General features: G+C 50.9%; 1 pseudogene; it reads left to right on the top strand.

The window, feature by feature from the left end:
- Positions 1-678: 678 nt before the first annotated feature.
- The window catches only part of LOC141271433 (uncharacterized), a 117,912-nt pseudogene continuing 112,590 nt past the window's right edge, over positions 679-6,000 (top strand).

Here is a 6,000-nt window from a genome sequence, read left to right as displayed (position 1 = left end):
CCGTACACGTCGTACACATGCGGCTCCGCTCCGTACACATGCGGCTCCGCTCCGTACACACGCAGCTCCGCTCCGTACACGTCGTACACACGCGGCTCCGCTCCGTACACGTCGTACACACGCGGCTCCGCTCCGTACACGTCGTACACACGCGGCTCCGCTCCGTACACCTCGTACACACGCGGCTCCGCTCCGTACACCTCCTACACGCGCGGCTCCGCTCCGTACACCTCCTACACGTGCGGCTCCGCTCCGTACACCTCCTACACGTGCGGCTCCGCTCCGTACACCTCCTACACGCGCGGCTCCGCTCCGCACACGCGCGGCTCCGCTCCGTACACCTCCTACACGCGCGGCTCCGCTCCGTACACCTCCTACACGCGCGGCTCCGCTCCGTACACCGTACACACGCGGCTCCGCTCCGTACACCTCCTACACGCGCGGCTCCGCTCCGTACACCTCCTACACGCGCGGCTCCGCTCCGTACACCTCGTACACGCGCGGCTCCGCTCCGTACACCTCGTACACACGCGGCTCTGCTACATCCACACTGTAAACCCCTCCTGACCCCACACATAACCTTCTCCACATCCAGCACCATGACAACCAGCACAGCACAGTCCTGCATCCACTGAGGCCCCTGATCATGTGACCCCTGACTCCTCCCCTCCTGTGACCTCATCACAGGTCCTGTGCGCACAGAACAGCCATATATGTGGTGGCGGCTCTGCAGGTGGAGGTATGTGGAGATCCCCCATTACTGGGCGCAGGGGGCATTAACCCCTCCATTCCCCCAGTTCTGCCATGTGTATATGTACAGTAATATAATGCTGGATGTGCTCATGTATACAGGGGACATTAACTCCTCCATTCCCAGAGATAGTGCCCCCCTCCCCCCAGTTCTGCCATGTGTATATGTACAGTAATATAACGCTGGATGTGCTCATGTATACAGGGGGCATTAACCCCTCCATTCCCGGAGATAGTGCCCCCCTTCCCCCAGTTCTGCCATTTGTATATGTACAGTAATATAACTCTGGATGTGCTCATGTATACAGGGGACATTAACTCCTCCATTCCCAGAGATAGTGCCCCCTTCCCCCAGTTCTGCCATGTGTATATGTACAGTAATATAACCCTGGATGTGATCATGTATACAGGGGGCATTAACCCCTCCATTCCCGGAGATAGTGCCCCCCTTCCCCCAGTTCTGCCATTTGTATATGTACAGTAATATAACTCTGGATGTGCTCATGTATACAGGGGACATTAACTCCTCCATTCCCGGAGATAGTGCCCCCTTCCCCCAGTTCTGCCATGTGTATATGTACAGTAATATAACGCTGGATGTGATCATGTATACAGGGGACATTAACCCCTCCATTCCCGGAGATAGTGCCCCCCTCCCCCAGTTCTGCCATGTGTATATGTACAGTAATATAACGCTGGATGTGCTCATGTATACAGGGGGCATTAACCCCTCCATTCCCGGAGATAGTGCCCCCTTCCCCCAGTTCTGCCATTTGTATATCTACAGTAATATAACGCTGGATGTGCTCATGTATACAGGGGGCATTAACCCCTCCATTCCTGGAGATAGTGCCCCCTCCCCCAGTTCTGCCATGTGTATATCTACAGTAATATAACGCTGGATGTGCTCATGTATACAGGGGGCATTAACCCCTCCATTCCTGGAGATAGTGCCCCCCTCCCCCAGTTCTGCCATGTGTATATGTACAGTAATATAACGCTGGATGTGCTCATGTATACAGGGGGCATTAACCCCTCCATTCCTGGAGATAGTGCCCCCTCCCCCAGTTCTGCCATGTGTATATCTACAGTAATATAACGCTGGATGTGCTCATGTATACAGGGGGCATTAACCCCTCCATTCCTGGAGATAGTGCCCCCCTCCCCCAGTTCTGCCATGTTTATATGTACAGTAATATAACGCTGGATGTGCTCATGTATACAGGGGGCATTAACCCCTCCATTCCCGGAGATAGTGCCCCCTTCCCCCAGTTCTGCCATGTTTATATGTACAGTAATATAACGCTGGATGTGCTCATGTATACAGGGGACATTAACCCCTCCATTCCTGGAGATAGTGCCCCCTCCCCCCAGTTCTGCCATGTGTATATGTACAGTAATATAACGCTGGATGTGCTCATGTATACAGGAGGCATTAACCCCTCCATTCCCGGAGATAGTGCCCCCTTCCCCCAGTTCTGCCATGTGTATATGTACAGTAATATAACGCTGGATGTGCTCATGTATACAGGGGACATTAACCCCTCCATTCCCGGAGATAGTGCCCCCCTCCCCCCAATTCTGCCATGTGTATATGTACAGTAATATAACGCTGGATGTGCTCATGTATACAGGGGGCATTAACCCCTCCATTCCCGGAGATAGTGCCCCCCTTCCCCCAGTTCTGCCATTTGTATATGTACAGTAATATAACTCTGGATGTGCTCATGTATACAGGGGACATTAACTCCTCCATTCCCAGAGATAGTGCCCCCTTCCCCCAGTTCTGCCATGTGTATATGTACAGTAATATAACGCTGGATGTGATCATGTATACAGGGGACATTAACCCCTCCATTCCCGGAGATAGTACCCCCTTCCCCCAGTTCTGCCATGTGTATATGTACAGTAATATAACGCTGGATGTGCTCATGTATACAGGGGGCATTAACCCCTCCATTCCCGGAGATAGTGCCCCCTTCCCCCAGTTCTGCCATTTGTATATCTACAGTAATATAACGCTGGATGTGCTCATGTATACAGGGGGCATTAACCCCTCCATTCCTGGAGATAGTGCCCCCTCCCCCAGTTCTGCCATGTGTATATCTACAGTAATATAACGCTGGATGTGCTCATGTATACAGGGGGCATTAACCCCTCCATTCCTGGAGATAGTGCCCCCCTCCCCCAGTTCTGCCATGTGTATATGTACAGTAATATAACGCTGGATGTGCTCATGTATACAGGGGGCATTAACCCCTCCATTCCTGGAGATAGTGCCCCCTCCCCCAGTTCTGCCATGTGTATATCTACAGTAATATAACGCTGGATGTGCTCATGTATACAGGGGGCATTAACCCCTCCATTCCTGGAGATAGTGCCCCCCTCCCCCAGTTCTGCCATGTTTATATGTACAGTAATATAACGCTGGATGTGCTCATGTATACAGGGGGCATTAACCCCTCCATTCCCGGAGATAGTGCCCCCTTCCCCCAGTTCTGCCATGTTTATATGTACAGTAATATAACGCTGGATGTGCTCATGTATACAGGGGACATTAACCCCTCCATTCCTGGAGATAGTGCCCCCTCCCCCCAGTTCTGCCATGTGTATATGTACAGTAATATAACGCTGGATGTGCTCATGTATACAGGAGGCATTAACCCCTCCATTCCCGGAGATAGTGCCCCCTTCCCCCAGTTCTGCCATGTGTATATGTACAGTAATATAACGCTGGATGTGCTCATGTATACAGGGGACATTAACCCCTCCATTCCCGGAGATAGTGCCCCCCTCCCCCCAATTCTGCCATGTGTATATGTACAGTAATATAACGCTGGATGTGCTCATGTATACAGGGGGCATTAACCCCTCCATTCCCGGAGATAGTGCCCCCTTCCCCCAGTTCTGCCATGTGTATATGTACAGTAATATAACTCTGGATGTTCTCATGTATACAGGGGACATTAACCCCTCCATTCCCAGAGATAGTGCCCCCTTCCCCCAGTTCTGCCATGTGTATATGTACAGTAATATAACGCTGGATGTGCTCATCTATACAGGGGGCATTAACCCCTCCATTCCCAGAGATAGTGCCCCCTTCCCCCAGTTCTGCCATGTGTATATGTACAGTAATATAATGCTGGATGTGCTCATGTATACAGGGGACATTAACCCCTCCATTCCCGGAGATAGTGCCCCCTTCCCCAAGTTCTGCCATGTGTATATGTACAGTAATATAACGCTGGATGTGCTCATGTATACAGGGGACATTAACCCCTCCTTTCCCGGAGATAGTGCCCCCTTCCCCCAGTTCTGTCATGTGTATATGTACAGTAATATAACGCTGGATGTGCTCATGTATACAGGGGGCATTAACCCCTCCATTCCCGGAGATAGTGACCTCTTCCCCCAGTTCTGCCATGTGTATATGTACAGTAATATAATGCTGGATGTGCTCATGTATACAGGGGACATTAACCGCTCCATTCCTGGAGATAGTGCCCCCTTCCCCCAGTTCAGTCGTGTATATGTACAGTAATATAACGCTGGATGTGCTCATGTATACAGGGGGCATTAACCCCTCCATTCCCGGAGATAGTGCCCCCCATCCCCCAGTTCTGCTATGTGTATATGTGCAGTAATATAACGCTGGATGTGCTCATGTATGCATGGGGCATTAACCCCTCCATTCCCGGAGATAGTGCCCCCTTCCCCCAGTTCTGCCATGTGTATATGTACAGTAATATAACGCTGGACGTGCTCATGTGTACAGGGGACATTAACCCCTCCATTCCCAGAGATAGTGCCCCTTCCCCCAGTTCTGCCATGTGTATATGTACAGTAATATAATGCTGGATGTGCTCATGTATACAGGGGGCATTAACCCCTCCATTCCTGGAGATAGTGCCCCCTCCCCCAGTTCTGCCATGTGTATATCTACAGTAATATAACGCTGGATGTGCTCATGTATACAGGGGGCATTAACCCCTCCATTCCCGGAGATAGTGCCCCCCTCCCCCAGTTCTGCCATGTGTATATGTACAGTAATATAACGCTGGATGTGCTCATGTATACAGGGGGCATTAACCCCTCCATTCCCTGAGATAGTGCCCCCTTCCCCCAGTTCTGCCATGTTTATATGTACAGTAATATAACGCTGGATGTGCTCATGTATACAGGGGACATTAACCCCTCCATTCCCGGAGATAGTGCCCCCTCCCCCCAGTTCTGCCATGTGTATATGTACAGTAATATAACGCTGGATGTGCTCATGTATACAGGAGGCATTAACCCCTCCATTCCCGGAGATAGTGCCCCCTTCCCCCAGTTCTGCCATCTGTATATGTACAGTAATATAACGCTGGATGTGCTCATGTATACAGGGGACATTAACCCCTCCATTCCCGGAGATAGTGCCCCCCTCCCCCCAATTCTGCCATGTGTATATGTACAGTAATATAACGCTGGATGTGCTCATGTATACAGGGGGCATTAACCCCTCCATTCCCGGAGATAGTGCCCCCTTCCCCCAGTTCTGCCATGTGTATATGTACAGTAATATAACTCTGGATGTGCTCATGTATACAGGGGACATTAACCCCTCCATTCCCAGAGATAGTGCCCCCTTCCCCCAGTTCTGCCATGTGTATATGTACAGTAATATAACGCTGGATGTGCTCATCTATACAGGGGGCATTAACCCCTCCATTCCCAGAGATAGTGCCCCCTTCCCCCAGTTCTGCCATGTGTATATGTACAGTAATATAATGCTGGATGTGCTCATGTATACAGGGGACATTAACCCCTCCATTCCCGGAGATAGTGCCCCCTTCCCCAAGTTCTGCCATGTGTATATGTACAGTAATATAACGCTGGATGTGCTCATGTATACAGGGGACATTAACCCCTCCTTTCCCGGAGATAGTGCCCCCTTCCCCCAGTTCTGTCATGTGTATATGTACAGTAATATAACGCTGGATGTGCTCATGTATACAGGGGGCATTAACCCCTCCATTCCCGGAGATAGTGACCTCTTCCCCCAGTTCTGCCATGTGTATATGTACAGTAATATAATGCTGGATGTGCTCATGTATACAGGGGACATTAACCGCTCCATTCCTGGAGATAGTGCCCCCTTCCCCCAGTTCAGTCGTGTATATGTACAGTAATATAATGCTGGATGTGCTCATGTATACAGGGGGCATTAACCCCTCCATTCCCGGAGATAGTGCCCCCCATCCCCCAGTT

This window comes from Phyllobates terribilis, unplaced genomic scaffold (assembly GCF_046119375.1).
Source record: "Phyllobates terribilis strain yellow unplaced genomic scaffold, ASM4611937v1 Scaffold_5__5_contigs__length_657084704, whole genome shotgun sequence".
In the NCBI taxonomy this organism is placed as follows: Eukaryota; Metazoa; Chordata; class Amphibia; order Anura; family Dendrobatidae; genus Phyllobates; species Phyllobates terribilis.
The sequence above is the reverse complement of the archived record's forward strand: the minus strand, read 5'-3'. Positions and strand labels throughout refer to the sequence as shown.